The 19,511-nt window shown below is 38.8% G+C and overlaps 1 long non-coding RNA gene across 1 annotated transcript; it reads left to right on the forward strand.

Annotated features, from left to right (window-relative positions):
• Positions 1–9,897: 9,897 nt before the first annotated feature.
• On the forward strand, positions 9,898–15,160 carry LOC131402546 (uncharacterized). The gene is made up of 3 exons (XR_009218763.1): positions 9,898–9,998; positions 10,123–10,225; positions 14,306–15,160. It is a non-coding gene; the product is annotated as an uncharacterized LOC131402546 (long non-coding RNA).
• Positions 15,161–19,511: the final 4,351 nt, after the last annotated feature.

The raw sequence follows: 19,511 nt of genomic DNA on the forward strand, positions 1-19,511 counted from the left end.
CCAGCCCGATGTAACAACTCTGTCTTATGATGCCGCGTTTTAAGATTCTATCCCAGCCACCTCTGCCGTTTCCTTTTCTAGCTTCTTATGCATCTAATCCCTTATATACTCAGCAGATAACTGCCTTTAATTAAGTGAGAAAGCAACTCCCTCACTTTACACTTAAAAATCCGTGATTCGTCACACCCCCTCCCATACCTCTCCTTACTGCCTTTCTTCTATTCCAAGGTTAACCCCACAAGACTTTTGTTCCTTATCCCAACCTCTCTCACCTACTCAAAACCTTGCTGCTCTTACATTTTCTTTTTTTTTTCTTTTTTGTGAGGAAGATTAGCCCTGAGCTTACATCTGTGCCAATCCTCCTCTTTTGTATGTGGGTTGCTGCCACAGCATTGCTTGATGAGCAGTGCTTAGGTCCACACCTGGGATCCGAACTCGTGAACCCTGGGCCGCCCAAGTGGAGCACGCAAACTTAACCACTGCACCACCAGGCCGGCCCCTCCTACATTTTCAATCAGTCCTTCCTAGCATATTCTTCTGCCAAGAATTATGATCAAGTCCTCAAGGGGGAAACAAACGCCCCTTGAATGAGCTGCCTTTCAACTTACTGACCTTTGTGACTCTCACCACCACGTTTCTCAGAAGAGTGGTCTCAGTTTCTGCTTTCATCACCATCTTCACTTTATCATCACCACCACCCATTTTTTTCCTCCCCCAAATAAACTTTCAGATCCTCTTTCCTACTGAGATTTTTCTCTTGTAGATCACAAGTGACCGTGTCTTTGGCCTTTTCTCAATACATGGTCTCTTTAATACCATTGTTATGTACTTCCTCATCCTTAAATTTGCTTCTTCCTTGATTTCTGAAATACTATACTCTCTGTGCCTTCTAATCTCTTGGGCTGCTTCTCACACTCTCCTTCCTCCACTTTGTCCCCTACCTTTTCTCCCTACATTTCCTCTGATGCAGATGATTCCTAGATCCACGTTTTCAGTACTGACCACTCCCCCAAGCTGTGGTCACAACCATCTATTATACATCTGTACCCAAATGTGTCCCCATCACCTTAAGCTCCACATATCTTAAACTTTATTGAACTTCTTTGCTCACTAAACTGTGCTGAGTGTTCCTATTTTATTCTCTCGAGGATGTCATCATTCTCCTTTCCCTCCAGCTTCAAACCTTGTAGTGCTTCTGGCCTCCTTTCTCTTTTTCCATATCCAGGCAGGTACCAATTTCTTTCAATCCACACTGCCAACACCTTACTGCATAGAACTCTAGGATGATATAGAACTTTATTATCCTCACCTCAAGTATTACAATAGTTTCAGAATTATCCCTGCCCTCCATTTTTTTTCCCATTGATCCTACACAATTTTTCCACATTAATTGTAAAAACATATAAAAATGTGGTATAAGCTAGTCTTCATTCTAAAAGCTTCAGTAGCTCCCTATCTCCATAGAATAAAATCTGGATTCCTTAATAGATTCATAAAACTGGCCTTTTAGTTATTCCCTAAACGTTACCAAGCACGCTTCTTGGTCTTTGCCAATTTTGTCTGCAGAATTCTTCCACCTTTACTATTTAAACCTACCCCTCCTTCTGTGTCAGGCTGCTTGACACTACTTCCTTGAAACTTTCCCTGTTATTCCAGGGCTCCAGATTTGAGCTCTAATACCTCTTCAGCCTACACTTTTCACTTTGCAGTGTGTGTTGCATTGTAGTATTGTGTTTTTTTATTATATATGTACATGTATATATGTGTGCATGTGTATATGTATACATATATAATATCTGTGTATATATATATGCTCTACACACACGCATGCACATACACACACATATATATTCTTTGTCTATTAAGATGAAAAACCCTTGGCGACCAACCTAGTGCCTACATGGTAGACATCTAATAAAGACTTGTTATTGATGAGGCAGGGAATGGTGATCTCTAATAAGGAGAAAAAATAGGACTACACGTAACCAAGAGTTTTTTGGATCATGCAGACCATAGTGATGTGGGGTGAGATCATGAGAGAGGATTAGTTAAAGATTCTCTTTTCCCAGAATTAGTTCAGTGTTTTGTTCCATGCTCACATACTGCTTCATCTTTCTGGAGACCCAGTCAGCAAATAGTTATAGGGAAGTCCAAAAGTCATGGGATCAGAGGAACAGGATCAATGAAAGTGACCAGGTCCATCAAGGTGTCTAAAGAGTTTTAGCCCACCCCTGCAGCCCAAGCCAAAAAAGTACCAAAGGCAAGAAGGCCAGGAAGGGAGGATGACCCATCAGAAAATCAGGCAGGTCTGGATTGGATATTTTGCTTGATCAGCACCACCAAACACTGAGTGAACATACAGAAAGTGACCCAGAGAGCTATGTCAGACTTGTCTTTCACCATTACACCTGTCTCCATCACTTACCATCCTTCCTCCTTCCTCATTTTAAAGGAAGGAGAATCCTTTCTCCTGAGACCTGTACTCTGAAGCCCAGCTTCATCTGCCTCCTCCCTCTCCTCTCTGTCTTCATCCTCTCCTTTCTGGTGGATCTTTCTTTCAGCTCATACCCATGCTTAAGTCTCTCCTTCTGCCCTATGCCCTGCTCTAGCTCCTGATTTCTCTCTGCCTCTTAAAAAGAATGGTCTACACCTATTTCTTTAATTTTTCTTCTTGCATTTATCCCTAAACACAGTACAATCTGGCCTTAGCTCTCACCATTCCTCTGGAATTGATTTGACAAAGTCACCGGGCATCAACTTCCTTGGAATCCTTCACTAACCAAGTCTTTATTAGGTGCCCCTCTGTGTGCTACCTATGGTACTGTGTGATGACCTCTTTTAAGTCTTTCACATTCTGCATTTCAATTTTATACTTGCTTATCTGATTCTGTCTTCTGCCCTCGCTGCACCCTTTCCCTCCCATAGTGAGAACTCTTAAGGACAAGGGACCATGTTTTATTTCTGTATCCCTAACATTGGGCACTGTGTCTGAAACACAGTATGGTTTAATAAATGTTTGATGAGTGAATAAATGGCCGACTCTCATGTTTAATTTCTAAGAAACCGATCATAATGACAGGACAGATGACTAGAGAAATTTATTGTTTATTTCAGATAGATGATTTTTGCCTTCTGAGTTTTTTTGAGCCTCATTCCTAAAACACAGAGTCTTTAGTGCCATCTAGTGGGAGTAGCTGCAATAAAAAGCTATACTAATAAAGCTTGGGCAGTGCACACTTCTGTGGTATTTTGTTTATTTTGAACTGAGACAGAGAAGGGAGAATTTGGTTGCATTTCGTTATGGGTGCTTTGATTTTTATCTAGAAATTCAGTGTACCCTAAGGTGATTCTAATCGTGAGATCTAACAAGTATAAATAGTCCCTTATAACTGGTATTTTGTGATAAACGACAACTCTTCAATTTTGAGAAGGTGTAGGATGAAATGACGAGAATGATCTGAGCTTTGGAGGTCTCCTCGTGTAACTGCCTTGAGGTCGGATTGGACTTAACAAGACATAAATTTCTTTATTACTTAATGACTTACCCTTTCAGAAAAAATTCTCCACTGTCTTATCCAAGATCTTCTAGCTCTTCTCGCTTGACTCTTTGTTGTCTGACCAAATACCCTGCCATGATGCCAGACATCCTCTAGTTGATGTAGTCAGGAAGCTGCATCCAACCTTAATTGGTTTGGCATAAGTATAAGCTATTCTTCAGCTATTTACACTTTATTGCACACTCTATTCATCTATTTCTGTGAATATTCTTCTATTTCTTTTCCTGTGTTTATCAAGTAATAAAGCTCATTATTAATCTTTTTTGAAATGTGTTTTAAGAAGTACCCGATACATTATATTAATGTATTTATTTTAAAAATTAATGTGAATAAATGCTTTGTGATTACCTTATCTTTTATATAAATTTATCTTCTATATAAAATATACATAATTAAATAAAATGGGTAATAATATAAAGAAAATGGCACATTTAGAGACTGGATTTTGTGTTGTGTATGACAATAATTCTCGTGATTAAAATTAGAGCAGCAGTTATGGAGTGCTCATACTGTTGTATTAGAGAATGGATCATAAAAGGCATGTTTTGCACTCTTTATAATATTGCGTTATAATTTAACATATGCTATTTTTTTCTCTTAGGATTCTTTTGTTATTTATATTTAATGAGAATGTCACCTTGCAAGATTAATCATGAAAATCTTATTTAGAAGAGCCCCTTTATCTGGAATATGTTTGCCCCAGTATCTTCATGGCTTGCTCACTACCAGAATGGTAAGTCTTTGAGGGCAAGGACTATTGTCTATTGAGTTCTCTGTGTATCCACAGTATCTAGATGCATGCCTGGCCCATAGTTAGAGCCCCAGAAATATTTAGTAAATGGATGTATGAGCAAATTGAGGCACAGCTAGGTAAAGGCATTGACCTAAGGTCACACATGAAGTTACTGGAAGAATTGAGGCAAGAATCCGTGTCTTCTGACTCCCACTCTGTTGAGTGGTTCAATATAACACCTTGTCTCCAATCAGTACTACTTTTATATCCAGGCACCTGGGTTCCTTACCCTGGGCTCTTTGCTTTGAAATGACCCACCCTGGCCCTTCTTCAGTCGTATCCCTTCCCAGAGGCCAAGGAATTCGAAGAGTACATCTCTCCCCACTCCACCTCTCCACTCCCCAATACACGCATTCTAGACTAGGTTCTAGCTACCAGAGGTCCTGAAATTCCTTGACAAGTAGCCAGAGGTCCACTTCTAGGGCCTATGCAGGCTCTTCTTCAGGTGTGGACAGCATAAGTGTCTGCACACCTAGGCCTCAGGAGTGGTCAAAGGGCAGCTATTGGGGGTGGTGGAGCTTGATCAAGTTTGTTGGGGTCTCCACACATGTGTGTGAGGCTGCTCCATTGGGTGGGAAGAGAAGAAGAGACCATGGGCTGGATGCATTTGTTTCTTCTCTTGTTCATGGCGCCTCAAATGTTAGGGGCAGACCTTCCTCCATAATAAATCTGGTTTGCCCCACAAAAGTATTTTCTCATTTAAATGTTATCCTTACTTTAGAAGGCTCACAAGTGACTTGCCTAAGGACCCACAACCAATAGGGTGCAGAGTTAAATGAGTAACCAGTATCCTCAGGAAGTGTTAAGTGCTCTACACTTACCAAAACACTAATACATATGTGTGTGTGTGTGTGTGTGTGTGTGTGTATACATACATACATACATACGTGTGTATATGGATATTTTTTTGTTGAGAAAACAATGTTTGATAAAAACATACGAACAGTTTAAATGAGTGTAAATAAACAGTAAATCTCCCATGCCAGGCCCCAAGTCAGAGATAACCAGTTAACAATTTTTTTTGTTAAAAACACACATATATTTTAAAACTTAGCACCAACAATTTTTGAAATTTTTTATTTGGAAAACTTTAGGTATAAGGTATATACAAGTAGAGAGAAAAGTATAATGAACTCCCAAGTACCCATTACTCAGCTTCACCAGTTAACAGAACTCTGTCATTCTTTTTCATGTATTTCCCCAACTTTTAGTTTTATTATGATTTTTCTTTGTTGGAGTATTTTAAATCAAATCCCAGATATCATATCATTTTATTAAATTGTATTAAGATTATATTAAGATACTTGTGTGAAAATGTTTAGATGTAAAATATTTTGATTTTTCATGTAGACTTCTTAATTTAAAAAAATGCCATATAGGGCCGGCCTGGTGGCATAGCGGTTAAGTTCGTGCGTTCTGCTTTGGCAACCCGGGGTTTGCCGGTTCGGATCCTGGGCGTGGACCTACTCACTGCTCATCAAGCCGTGCTGAGGCGGCGTCCCACGTAGAAGAGCTACAACTCCACAACTATGACACACAACTATGTACTGGGGCTTTGGGGAGAAAAAAGAAAAAAAGAAGATTGGCAACAGATGTTAGCACAGAGCCAATCTTCCTCAAAACGAAAATGCCATATATAGTTAAATACCAATTTTATTTTATTTTTTAATTTCCTCCTTCATTTCAAAGAGGATTCAGATGGGAGTTAGGCATTTAATAATGATTTTTGTGACTATAAATAAAACTAATATGTATGCATTCTGCTTTATGTCATGCTGTTTTCTTTGCAGGATTCTCTGGGACTGAATATTTTTTTTGTTATAGTCGGTCCACTTTCTGTTTTTTTTCTTTCTCTTCTTCTGGAAGAGCTGTTGAAAATGGTAGGCAAATAAATGCCCTTTTTTCCCTCACTTCTCTGAGTGATAGAACCTGAAAATTATGAGTATAAAAGGGCAGACTATGATTTAACATAGTGCCTTTTCTAATTCAAATGATAGCTAACTTTTCCAAGCTAAAGTGCACCCACATCTTGGTAATAGCATTTAGAGCATGAGTAGATTATAATATATCGTGGCAAATAGAGAAGTCTATACATTAGTTCCAGGAATGTTGCTAAGAAATATAAATAAATAACGTTCCTAGTTGCAAGGAAATATAAATAATCCCCAACAACTAAGGCAAAGCCTAGTTATTTGTTTCTATAGTGACAGCAACTACTTTTTTCTTAAGTATCTGTTTTCTAGGTAGCATTTATATCTGTACTGAATTTTAATAAATTCTTCATTTTTTTGCACAGTGTGCAGGACCTGAAAGCTTCTTCTCCTATTATTAATAAGGAGTACATGGTATTTTCAGGAAACTCTGGTGTGATGAATCCCTTCTATTCTTCCGTGTGCCATGCCTCTCTTTTAGACAGAGTCCCATCAAGAAAATCTTTGGATTGATACTATCTGGAGGGCTGGACTGGGGAAGGGGCGTGCAGGGAGGATGCTCTTGAATATCTATATGAGAGGAGCTGAGAGGCAGCAATCTGGGTGGAAAGAAGATTCAGAGATTTGTTTGTAAGCTGCATTTGCATATCAAAAAAACTTTTTCCTCCTATATATATCTAATGTGGCTTCGTGTTGCCACTGCTCTAGGCTTGCACTGTCCAATATGGGAGCCACAAGCCATAGGTGGCTTTTGAGCACTTTAAATGTGGTTAATCCAAATTAGAAATGGTGTAAGTGTAAAATACATGCTGGTTTTCAAAGATTTATTATGAAAAAAGAATGTGAAATATCTCATTAATAATGTTTTATATTGATTGCATGTTGAAATGATATATATTATAAATATATATATATTTAAATATAGACTTTATTTTTTAGAGTGGTTTTAAATTCACAGCAAATCTGAGCAGAAAGTGCAGAGAGTTCTCATATAGCCCCTCTCCCCACACATGCACAGCCTCCCTAACCATCAACATCCTGCACTAGGGAGTTACATTTTTTAAAATCGATGAACCAACATTGACACATAATTATCACCCCAAGTTCATAGTTTACATTAGGATTCACTTTTGGTATTGTATATTCTATAGGTTTTGAGAAATTTATAATGACATATATCCATCATTATAATATCATACAGAGTAGTTTCATTGCCCTAAAAATCCCCTGTGCTTCACTTACTCATCTCTTCCTCCCCCCAAACCCCTGGAAACCCCTCATATTCTTACTGTTTATAGTCTTGCCTTTTCCAGAATATCATATAGTTGGAATCATACAATATGTAGCCTTTTCAGATTGGCTTCTTTCACTTAATAATATGCATTTAAGCTTCCTCTGTATCTTTTTGTGGCTTGATAGTTCATTTCTTTTTAGCACTGAGTAATATTCCAATACATGGATGTACTACAGTTTATTTATCTAAAAGTAATAATATTTTACTAAAAATCTATTGAATAAATCTATTATTAAAATTATTTTCACTTGTTCTTTTCTACTTTTTAAATGTGGCTTCTAAAATAAAGCTATATGGACTGCTCACATTAAATTTCTACCAGACAGCACTGCTCTAGACCTTGGTAAAATGGTGTTATTGGTAGAGTTTATCTTCAATACAACCTTCTCATTCCAATACCTGCCTAAGTTTTGCTGCCTCCTGCACAGAGTATTCTCCTTCTCCAGGACTCGCCTGCCTTGGTTTGGTCGCCCCCAAACTACTTGGGATTGCTATGCTTCTCCCCCAACCCCTCTCAACAGAGACTTATGTTATCTAATTCATTCTGTCAGGACCAGGTGACAGTTGACTGATTAGGTCCTTTACTACTGTACTAGGTTTTCTGGAGCATATAAATATGGTGTCTGTGGCCAAGTGGCTTACAATAAAAAAGTTTTTCTTAGAAGAGCTGAAACAAAACAGTAGGAATTAAAAACTTTGTCTTGTTAGAAATCATAGAATTTATCTTACTTTATGTAAGTGATTAGTATATTCATATCATTTCTAAAAACTAATTGGAATAGAGTTCATTCTATTATAATCTAATCTATTCTTTTTTTGTGTGTTAGATCTGTTTATCTCATGCCTTCTCAATGGGAGTGATATTGCCTGTAAGGGGGCAAAATTGGTTCTTGGGGTATGAAAAAAATCGTACTCTTTTAATGTAAAAATCATATATATACAGTACAAAGCCTGATAGATATACAGTATATCTGTGTATGAAAGTTTTCTGAGGGAGGCAATTAGAAAAATGTGTCTGAAAATGTTCCTTAGGGAATTGGTCATGAGAAACAGGTTGAGAAATGCTTGTTTATCTGGACTAGGTATTCCTAGAGTGTGCACATAACAGAATGTTTTTGTGACTAATTAATCTCCAAAATTTCCTAAGGAAGGAGAGGAAGGAAAAATAGAGGAAAGATATAGAAAGGTTTACATTTACAAGTTGGGGGCGAGGGAGCATTTGAGGAGTGTTAGAAATCTCTACCACCAATTGTTAACATTTTGCCAAATTCATTCATTCATTCTCTCCTCCCGCCTCCTGTATTATCTAGGTGAAGAGTATATAGATATTTATTGCATTATTTTTTCAAGTGTTTTCTAGGTGTGAAAATTTTCAAAATAAAAGTTGGGCTAAAATGCCATCCTTCTCCAAACTCTATCTCTACCTACTCCTATACCCCAATTCTACATTGGGGCCCTATTGAACCACAAGTTCTTGGTAACATGTTTTCTCTCCCCTTTGGCCTTTTGCATATATTGTTCCCTCTGCCTGGACGTATCATCTGGCCTCCCCTTCTTCCTTCATACACAGCCTTTGCCTGAATACCTCCCAGAAATCTTTTAAGGTTTCACTTCCTCCAGGAACCTTCCATGACTACCCAGTCCTACTCAAGTCTAGGTTGAGTCCTGAATATATTCTCTTTATTGTGATTGTCTTTATTATTGCCCTTTTTATATAATATTATACTTGCACATTAAACTTGTCTGTCTTCACTGGACTGTGAGTTCCTTAAAGGCAAGGATTATGACTTATTTTATTCATCTTTTTGTCCTCTGCAATAACCATAGGGCCTTGTACAATATTTATTAAATAAAGCAACAATTAATTTTTCTATGAGATGCATATTTGTTTTAAATAATTCCATTTAAAAGGAAAAAATAAAGAAAACCTTGATCTTTTATTTAGTTTGTAAAGCTTTACTGCTGATAACAGTATAATTTCAGGTTAGACTTTTAAAAAGATTAAAAATAGCTCCCAGATCTCTATTATTACCCCTGTGAAACTCTTGGTGAAATGTCCCTGACAATCTCAGGAAAAAATCTTGGTTGGTTGTTTCTCTCAGCTTCAGCAGAGCTCTATTTCTGCCTCTCTGTTATAGCATTCTGGGGGTGGAGTGGGGAGATATGAAGACAGGAAGCAAGGGTATTGTTTTTCAGGAGTTTGGAGTTTAGTGAGATTAGTATCATGATTATTATCGTGATATAATCATTACTATCATGATTAGTATCATTAGTGATGCTAATAGTTTTTCCTTACATTTGTATCTTTTTATAGGTTACGATGCAATTTCACATAATTTATTTCTCACAAAAGTCCTGTGAAGTAGGTATTATTAACACTATTTTAATGATGCTGCTAATAAACGGCAGAATGTGCTATGAAGGTAAGAGAGTCTCTTTTTTATTTGTTAGATTTTAGGCATTTTCCCCATGTCTGGGGTCCACCAGTTTTAAATCTACAGCCCCTCACTAAATTCTGCACCTTTCCTTTTACATAAAATTATGTAGGTATAACCCAGGCTGCAACTTCACCCTTCACCAGCAGAAACTCGTCTCTAGTAAATGATGTACTCCAGAATGAAAATTCCTCAAGTGAAATGCATGAGATTAGGTAAGATCAATTGTTTTTCTAAGTAAGCAAATCTTTAGATATATAATTCTATATGTTAAGACAAAGGCTATTATTGCAGCTATATAAAATATGTGTGTAGTGAACAAAGACTGGAAGGGCATGCACAGACATGGTAATTATTATTAAGGTGGTGGATTTAGGAGTAATTTTTTTCTCTGTAAATTAAAAATTGTCTTTAATTTTTAGAGTATGTACATACCCAAGTTCTTTTTTTCACATTAATTAAGGAAAGCTAAGGGTCACCTATCTTGAGTCCTACTAGATTCTTGAACAATTTAACCCACTAGCTGAGTACCTGTTTCCCTCTGTCTTCCCATCTCCCATCAAGAACATCTCCTTCTCATCTCCGCTTAAGAACATGCATAGAACTTGGCCGGAATCATTGGATCAAACCACAGCATCATGCCACATTGGCCGGGAAAGACTTATTCCTCTGTTTCTTAACTCAATCACTCTTCTATTGTGAATCAGGCCTAATGAATTCTTGCTTTTCCCCTCCTGAAGCAAATTACTTTGTTCAGGAGAGGTCACATTTGTATTCCCATCTGCCTCAAAGAGGTGGATCTTTCTTTTTTTTTTTTTTATAATTTTATTTATTTATTCTTTTCCCCCAACTATCTTTTGCCCCGTAGATAGTTGTATGTCATAGCTGCACATCCTTCCAGTTGCTGTATGTGGGATGCGGCCTCAACATGGCGGGAGAAGTGGTGCATCAGTGCGCGCCCGGGATCCGAACCCGGGTTGCCAGCAGCAGAGCACGCGCACTTAACCACTAAGCCACGGGGCTGGCCCCTAGAGGTGGATCTTTCTTGGATCAAAAATCAAAAGTCAAAATGAAACTGGAGGCAGTAAGATTAGTTTAGAGGTTAGGCAATTGTTCACTCGAGAGAAGATGCTGAATTAAGTCAGGAACAATAAGAATGAAGAGGAGTAGATAGATTATGGAGGCATTTTGCAGTTTAATTGATGACCAATTAATTACGACTTGTTAGGGGTCAAAGGTAACTCTGAGAGCTCTAGCTTGGGTGACTTGAATAGATCCTACTACTCACAAAATGAGTTTGTTTTGGATATGTTTAGAATGAGATAACTTTGGAGGTGCTTGGTTAGTAGCTGGGAACATGTCTGGATCAGGAGTGAGTGATGAAAGCTAGAAATAAAAATTTAGAATCATCAGATTTTTTTTTGTAAGTACCAAAAATGTATTGATCTTTTGGTTAAAGTGACCTTCTTCCTTTACATCTGCTCCATAATATATGTTTGAGACATTTTTACTGTTTCCATACTGTTAGCGTTAGGATTCTGGAACTATCGCTCCCCTATTCACCTAGGGAGCAACTGAGTACCTGAAGCGGAGAGGAAAGACTTGATCATCTAGCGAACTCAGAAGCTATCTGTGCTTTGGGAATAAGAGACTGGGAGTGGTCTTCAAACGACAATGAAGAACCTAGAGATCCACTTTACGGCCCTTTCTGGCATGTAACTGCAGAAGATTTTTTTTTTGTTTTTGTTTTTAAGTCACTGCTTGGGCCCTATTGCAAATGTGAGTGGAGTCCTGCAGCCCTCTTCTTTCCGCACCTGGCAGGAAGCTGGTGCATTGTGGCCAAGCTCTTAAAGTTGGTTACTCTTTGTGCTGCCATTTCAACTGACCAGTAGTCCAATGACATTTATATGTGGTGAGGATTGCCTGACCCTCCCTACAATGGCTGGTAGTTAGGGAGTGCGATTATTCTTTTTCCTTGACTGAGCAGGTACACATCTGGAGGGCCCTGGAAGCCCTTGGGTGGGGGATCAGCCTAATACTAGCTCTTGAGCTTTGGGGGATCCCCTTTCTAACAAGGCCATTTCCTCAATTGGGGGCTTCCATAGCATCATAGTTGCCTACTCTTCTTTTCCTACAAATATATAGAGCATTACTATGGGAAAGGGTCATTCTCTATTGTAATGGGGGCAAGTGACCACTCTCTATGTCAATGTTTGGCCCTGATGAGTGCAGCACAGCTATGCCCAGTCTAAGCATACCACTGTAACAAGAGCTCAAAGGATAGCCCTGCTCCTTCAAATCTACTTGGAAGTTTTTACCCAAATAAGCCCTCTTTTATGTATATTATGTAGCGCTAGGGGTATGTTTGTGTCCCTTTTGCATGACTTTCGCCAACACAGATGTTTTCAGTCTTCAGGGACTGCAAAAAGGATTTTAGTGAGAAGGAAAGAAAAAAGAAAAAAGCTATTTTCCATCCTGAGAGCCCCAGGACAAAAAAAGATTGTAACCTACCTCTAGCCCAAAGGCAGCCTTGTATTTGGCAATTTAGTGTAGTCACATGGAGCCAAACTGCACCTATCACTCAGTTCTCCTCCTTTGAAGATTAGACCCACACTGGTTTTGTTTTTCATCTTTTCATGCTTGATGGTCTTTTGTAACATTTAAAATAGTAACCTGTGGTTGGGGAGGCCATTAGCCAATTCAGTTCCCTTAACAGCATCCACCTGCTGAGCCATTGTGCTCCAGTCTTCAAGTGTCCTCTGACCTGGTTTGAATCGGTAGCTATTTGGACAAGGGTTTCTCTTGTGTCCCAACTGTTCAAACATTAAACATTTATTCTTGGTAAAATAGGGGGAAAAAAAGCAAGTTGTTCATATCTTTCCTTTTATGGTTGCCTTGATAGTCATTTGCCCTGCCCAACACGTGTACTTAATAATAGCTAATTTTTATTACTTCCTTCATATGTGCCAGTGTTATGGACTGAATTGTGTCCCCCAAAATTCATATGTTGAAGTCCTAACCCCCAGTATACCTCAGAATGTGACTGTAATTGGAGATAGGGCCAATTACAGTAAAGAGGTAATTAAGGTTAAATGAAGTCATATGGGTGGGACCTAATCCAATATGACTGGTGTCCTTATAAGAAGAGGAAGAGAAACCAGGGATGCTTGTGCAGAGAGAAAAGTCCATGTGAAGACACAGCTAGAAGGTGTCCATCTGCAAGCCAAGAAAAGAGGTCTCAGGAAAACCAAACCTCCTGACACTTTGAATTTGGATTTCTAGCCCCCAGAACTGTGCGAAAATAAATTTCTGTCATTTAAGCCACCACCCAATCTGTGGTATTTTATGTCAGTCCTAGGAAACTAATACAGTCAGGCAATGTAATAACTGCTTTTTATGAATTATCTGTTTAATAGTCTCAGTTACCAAATGAGGCAGGTACTGTTGAGACAGGGACTCCCATTATAATTTTTGCCCGTAGTACCAACTCTGTTCAGAGGATGCTCAGGTACTCTGGCTCATAAATGGGTGAGGTGGGGAGAGGAATTAAATGGAGCCAAGCTTTTTCCTGACACATGTATCTCTCTATCCTAATTGTGTCTAACTGTGCTTACTCCTTGGTCATTACATTAAGGGAGAATGGTAATACCCTGATTTACACCAGGGCAAATTGTTACAAGAGTTTTTTTATTGAACCAGTAAGTCCTTTCTGATCATTCACTGTTCATTTCTAATTTTTGCTTCTATTTTGTTCTCTTTCTTACCCATCTCCAGGAAATAGCTGGGTAAATATATTTGCATATAACTGTCTTTTTCCTTTCCTAGATATACTGGTTAAAATTGTAGGTCTCAAAAGTTATCAAAAGTTTAGAAACAGAGACAAGTATATATAAGAACATGCAATATAATAAAATATTTTAAAAAGTCGGTGGAAGTAAGGATGAGTTAATTAATAAATAATATTGGAGAATCACTTGAAATAACAATTGTTAACTCTCTTACTTCACAGATTATACCAAAAATTAATTTCAGATGGAGCAAAGATTTAAATGTTAAAAAAGAAAGATAGAAGTATTAAAATATAAAGATCAATATTTTTATATAATCTAGAGGGGCAGAAGGCATGTCTAAACATAAGTACTAAAAGAAGAAATAAAAATGGAAAACTTGATAGATTTGATAAAAGCAGTGTGGTTGAACATGGCAGAGTATCTGGATAGAACCATCTGTGATCCAGTGTTCAATATTAGTGGATTCAAGGAAGAATTTATAGTAATTAAATCTGTTCTTTCCAGGTATACTTGAGGGCAAATAACAAGGAACATATAAGCTGGTCTCAGGAGACATTTTGGATCACCTGGTAAAGACTTCACCTCAGCAGATTACAACCGTCTTCTGAAGTCTTGGAGATAGTCCCCAAGGAACTTGTCGGGAACACAGCAAGGTGGTGTCCTTAGAGTGAGTTAGGAGGAGGCTTGCAATTTTACTGCCAGCCTGTTTGTTAGTCAGGGAAGGGCTCTGGTGGAAAATGCCCAAGTGTAACTGGGGAAGCATTGCAGTCTGCTCCAAGGAGAGGAGCCATCCTCCTTACAGATGGCTGAAGATCTTCATGAGCAACAAAGTTGAAAGTTCCCAAAGAATCCTCATATTTTAATTCATATAATAACACAATAGCCAATATTTATATAATGTTTTGAACTTTTATAGCACTTTTACCCATGACCATACTCTTTCAGAAATAGTATGGGGTGTGATGATGGATTTGAGTTTGAATTCTGGTTCAACCTATTGCCTATGTGATCTTAGGTAGGTTACTTAACCTCTCAGGACCTGTTTTCTCCTCTGTGAAATGGCAATAGTGCTCTGGTCAAAGTGATACCCACTTTATAGGATAAGGATTGAGTGAGACAAATGCCTAGTATGACATTTGACACATAGGATGCACTCAGTTTCCTTTCCTTCTCTAAATGTGGTTATTTGCATCAGTGGAGCTCAAACTTCCAAGATAGTTGCATGTTTATGAAGGTAACATTTTCTCTTCAAATATGTCTCATGTTACACAATGGTTCTTAACTCCAGCAATGGGGGTGGAGGTGGTGATGTCTGTATTGTTAAAAAGCACCTGCATCTCCCCACTCCCTCACTGAGAATCACTGGTCTACACTTTGTTACTCTAAGTATTTCTCACTAGTTTGATATTTTTGTTTGATATTTTCACTCAGCTTTATTTCAGTGGAGTAAGGATTTGCCTCCATGGGAGGGCAATACATTAAGCTAATGAAAAAGGTAGTCGATAAATTACCTTCTCATGTGTAGCTAGATGCCAGGGAGCATTTTTTTCTTGGGGTGGGACATTAAGGGAAAGAATGGTGGAAAGACTGAGGGTGCTCAGAGCCTAGAGGAGGGTTGACTGGGCCATATGGGAGAAAATGGAAAAAAGGGAAGGTGAGAGGAACTAAAGACAACTGTCATTTTTCTCATAGATCCTCATTTTGTAGTCTCTGACTTGGCTTCTTCTGGGGCACCTACTGCCTCTTAATAGAAACTGCTATCTTTATGCTGTAACTCTGTCACACTTCTAGTCTTAGCTGCCCTGAGTAGGAGACCTGGACCCACCGCTTGAGTCATATATGACTACCTGAGCCAACTCATCAAACTCATACTAAGTACCATAAGGTCTCAGAATTTTATCTGTCAAAATGTAAATAGTTCTCCCTATCATGATACATGAATGGTTGCAAATAAAGTTTGGTAACTGCAAATGCGGAGGGCAAAGAGAAAAGAAATGGTCTCAATCTGCTATGAACCACACACAGACTAGATTAACTGAGCATCACTTTTGGCTTATTCTAAAGAAGGGATATAGGACCAAGTTATCCATAAAGTTCTTATGTGAAGTGTTTAGAGTTTTGGGTAAGGGACCTTAAAGTTGAAAATAGTAAGGATACTTCTTAGGCCAGGCAAGTAGATTTGAACTGAAGAGATAAGACAGTGCTGAAGGTCAAGTTATGACTTTGAGAAGACACAGGCATGTCATTATCTAGGGGAGCCATGCCTATCACTAGACACGGGGGCTCCTGTAGTGATAACTATAGACCTCCCCTCTAGGCTGTGACTTAACTGCTTTGGCCCAGCAGATACCATCAGTAAATAAGGGCTCTTGGGAGTATCTGCTTGACCCTCTTTTTTAAGAGTAAACTTCCAAGGGCTGCCTGGGCCCCTATCCTTATTTTGTCGTCATCTTCAAGGGAGTCCAAGTGCACAGTAATGAAGAACAATAGACAAAACTGTGTGTGATTTTGTGCTAAATTGCGTATATAGACTGAAGAAGAGAGTAAAATCATGGTGCATAGGACCACTCAGAGACAGCTTCATGGGGAAAAAAGAATTTTTACTTGAGGGTAGGTAGAATTTAAAGAAAGACAAGAGAGAGCATAGCTAACATTCTGTTTTTGTGACTGTTAATTTTCACTCATGGCTTCCATATTGAATCTCATGAAGATAATTGATGTGAAAGAGGAAATAAGACAAGGTTAGAAGAAGCAAGGAGCTCAGGCACACAGTAAGACAGTCTGAATTAGAGTAGCCAGTTGAATGTGTGGAGACTTCACCAGCTGGAGAGAGATTGGGAATTACAAATTTCAATAGAACCAAAGTACACCACATATACCATCAGGCAGAAGTCTTATTATGCAATAATGACCCCCTGCACACCCTGTCTCCCTATTAACAATGCACAGATTGAGGTCACTGTACACTTAAAACAAATCTTCATATAACCTGGGTAGAGCTGGTAGCCAACACTTTACCTTGAAGTTTAACTTGTTTGTTCCCTCAAATATGTTAATACTTCTGAAATGTTTTAGCCTTTGGCATCTAGATTTGAGCTTCCCCAGATATTTGTGGTGTACATTATATTCTGGTCCTTGAACTTCAGCTGATACGACGCATCTGTTGTCTAATGCATCTGCTGTGTGCTCATGGACAAGGCCAAAGAATTAACCTGGGTTGGGAGTGTTTATGCTGTCACAGTTTGCTTTCTCAATTTGGTTCATCATTATTCTTTTTTTGTGAAAGGCCTATTGGGACCAAGCTGAGAATGCAGCAAAGAATCCCTTGGGAATTTGCCGTTTGGCAATGAAATTTTCTATAGATTTTATCCCTCCACCAACTACCAGTGTGATTTTTGGCAAGTTATATAACATGGGGATAACCAATTACCCACACTTCACCCTGGGCCTCTGGGTCTTCATCTGAAAAGTGAAAGGACTAGGAAAGATGATTTTGAGGTTCTTCCATTTCTAAGATTTGAGAATTTGATAATTCCTGAGTAGTAAAAGTCAGATTTTTTTGACACTAGAGCAATGGGTTTGTCCATCTATATGTATTGTCCCACATTTATCTGCCTCAAGCCCACTGTCACCACTTATTTTTCCAGGTGGAGATATGCGAGGCTGGTAAAGCCTAGTGGAGTTTACTTAAGAAACTAGACCTGGCCACCCAGCCCATGCTCACCGGCTCCTATCATTCACTCCCATTCATTTATCCATTCATTCAACAAACATCTATTGAGGGCCCATTACATGCTAGGTACTAATTTTTAGAACCTGATCTGTGGCTTTTTATTCATCTTGCCTAACACTCCCTCTGACAAACCAGGCAGACAACAGTATAGGAAATGTGTATTTAATCATTCTCTTGAACTGGCAGAACTCTAAAATCAAATTTCCTATAACAAAATGTAATATAGTCATGGTGGGTCTGAAGTCTCAGGGAGGCAGTGGTCAACACATGAAAAGTGTGGGACGGAGGCTGGAAACAAAATATTTTTTTCTATCAAAGCTTCATTCCTCAGGGCCTCGTTTCAAAGGTTCATTGCCCCTGCTTTCAGAAGTCTCTTTGTTTTTGAGGAAAGTACATGCTTTGTTGCCTTAATTTGAATTTTGACTAGGCAGGGTCCCGAGATCTAAATTCAGAGCGAGAGAACTTGAGATGGAACTCAGGCAGCTCTCTCACAGAACTTGATTTGTAGAGTAGAATGAAGGGAAAGGAAGTTAGAAGCTCAACCAGCTGAAGATAATCCTATCAGGAATTCCTGGTTGCCCTAAACTGAGTTCTGGCTTTCTGTGCTGAGGCAGCAGCCAAAGAGACAGAGGCTAATGCCTATTTTTAGGAAGCAAACAGGTTTGTTTGCTCTCCTCGTTTTAGGTCCTTTTCTTCTCTACATCAGGGTTTATTAATCTCAGCACAATTGACATTTGGGACTGGATAATCTTTGTTGTGGGTGGTTGGCCTGTACATTGTAGGATGTTGAGCAGCATCCCTGGGTTCTATCCACTAGATGCCAGTAGCACCACCCCCCTCAAGTTATGACAACTAAAATTGTCTCCACACATTTCCAGATGTCCCCTGGGGTGGTGCAAAATCACCCCGGTTGAGTCCCTCTGTTCTAGATGCTGTTGAAAGCTGAGGTCATCATTGTCCATGCAGGATAGAAAATAGAAGCCTCAAACCTTGTGAGGACATAATGCCACAAACAATCAAGATGAGAGGTCCTTTCCTGGACTGTTCAAGGATGACCTCATCTGAGAAATAAAATGGCATTGTTTTAAAATGCTCAGATAATTTAGAAAAGCAGTGTCACTCAACTGTGTTTTTTTATGTTAAAATTATAATCATTTTCCACATTTCTTTAGCATTTGTCAGATGGGAGGAAATTCCAAGGCACTTTTGGAAGCATCATAATCATAATGAAAAGCAAATCATTTGACCCGTCACTAAAATGCAGCCACCTCTGAATTGTGAAATAGCAGCTGATTAGCAGCTTCTTACTGTATCCACTACAGTTTAATTTGTGAATTATAAAACATGGATATATTGCAATTGAAATTTTCTAGGAACTTCCTCAGAGCAACATTACAGCAATATAAAGATTCAGAGACAAGGGAGATGCAATATCCCATCCTGTCACTCCCTGGATGGGGATGGGTAAGAAGAGGTCCCTGAGATCTGGGGATACACTTGTCTTCACATGCATTTTACTTAGCAGTCTTAACACCCTTCTCTAGTTCAGATGAGTTCTTTTCTCAAGTTTTAATATATGTCTTTGAAGATAAATTTATCTTGTTCACATTGGAATCTTCTGTGGGTTGCTTTTGGCTTCTTTTGCTTCTTGATCTTACTTGTTCACTTGAGACTTGTACACATGAATTCATTTCCCCCCAGAAATATAAAACTGGGTCATAATCCTGTGGTGAAATAGTTTTGCAGATTCCTGGGATTCTGAAAATAACAGCAATAAGATACCATTACAACCATTCAGCAAACATTTATTGAGAACTGAAAGTCTCCCTGCCACTGTATGAGTGTATCTCTTTTTCAGAAACGGACTTGTTTTTCTGTATTTTGATGATGCTCTATCGAGGCCACATGGTACCATGTGTGGCTGGGGAAAAGGAGATGGCTTGAGTCTCTCCCTAAGGGAGGGGACCATCCTCAGAG

The sequence above is a fragment of the Diceros bicornis genome, chromosome 4, assembly GCF_020826845.1.
Source record: "Diceros bicornis minor isolate mBicDic1 chromosome 4, mDicBic1.mat.cur, whole genome shotgun sequence".
Classification (NCBI taxonomy): domain Eukaryota; kingdom Metazoa; phylum Chordata; class Mammalia; order Perissodactyla; family Rhinocerotidae; genus Diceros; species Diceros bicornis.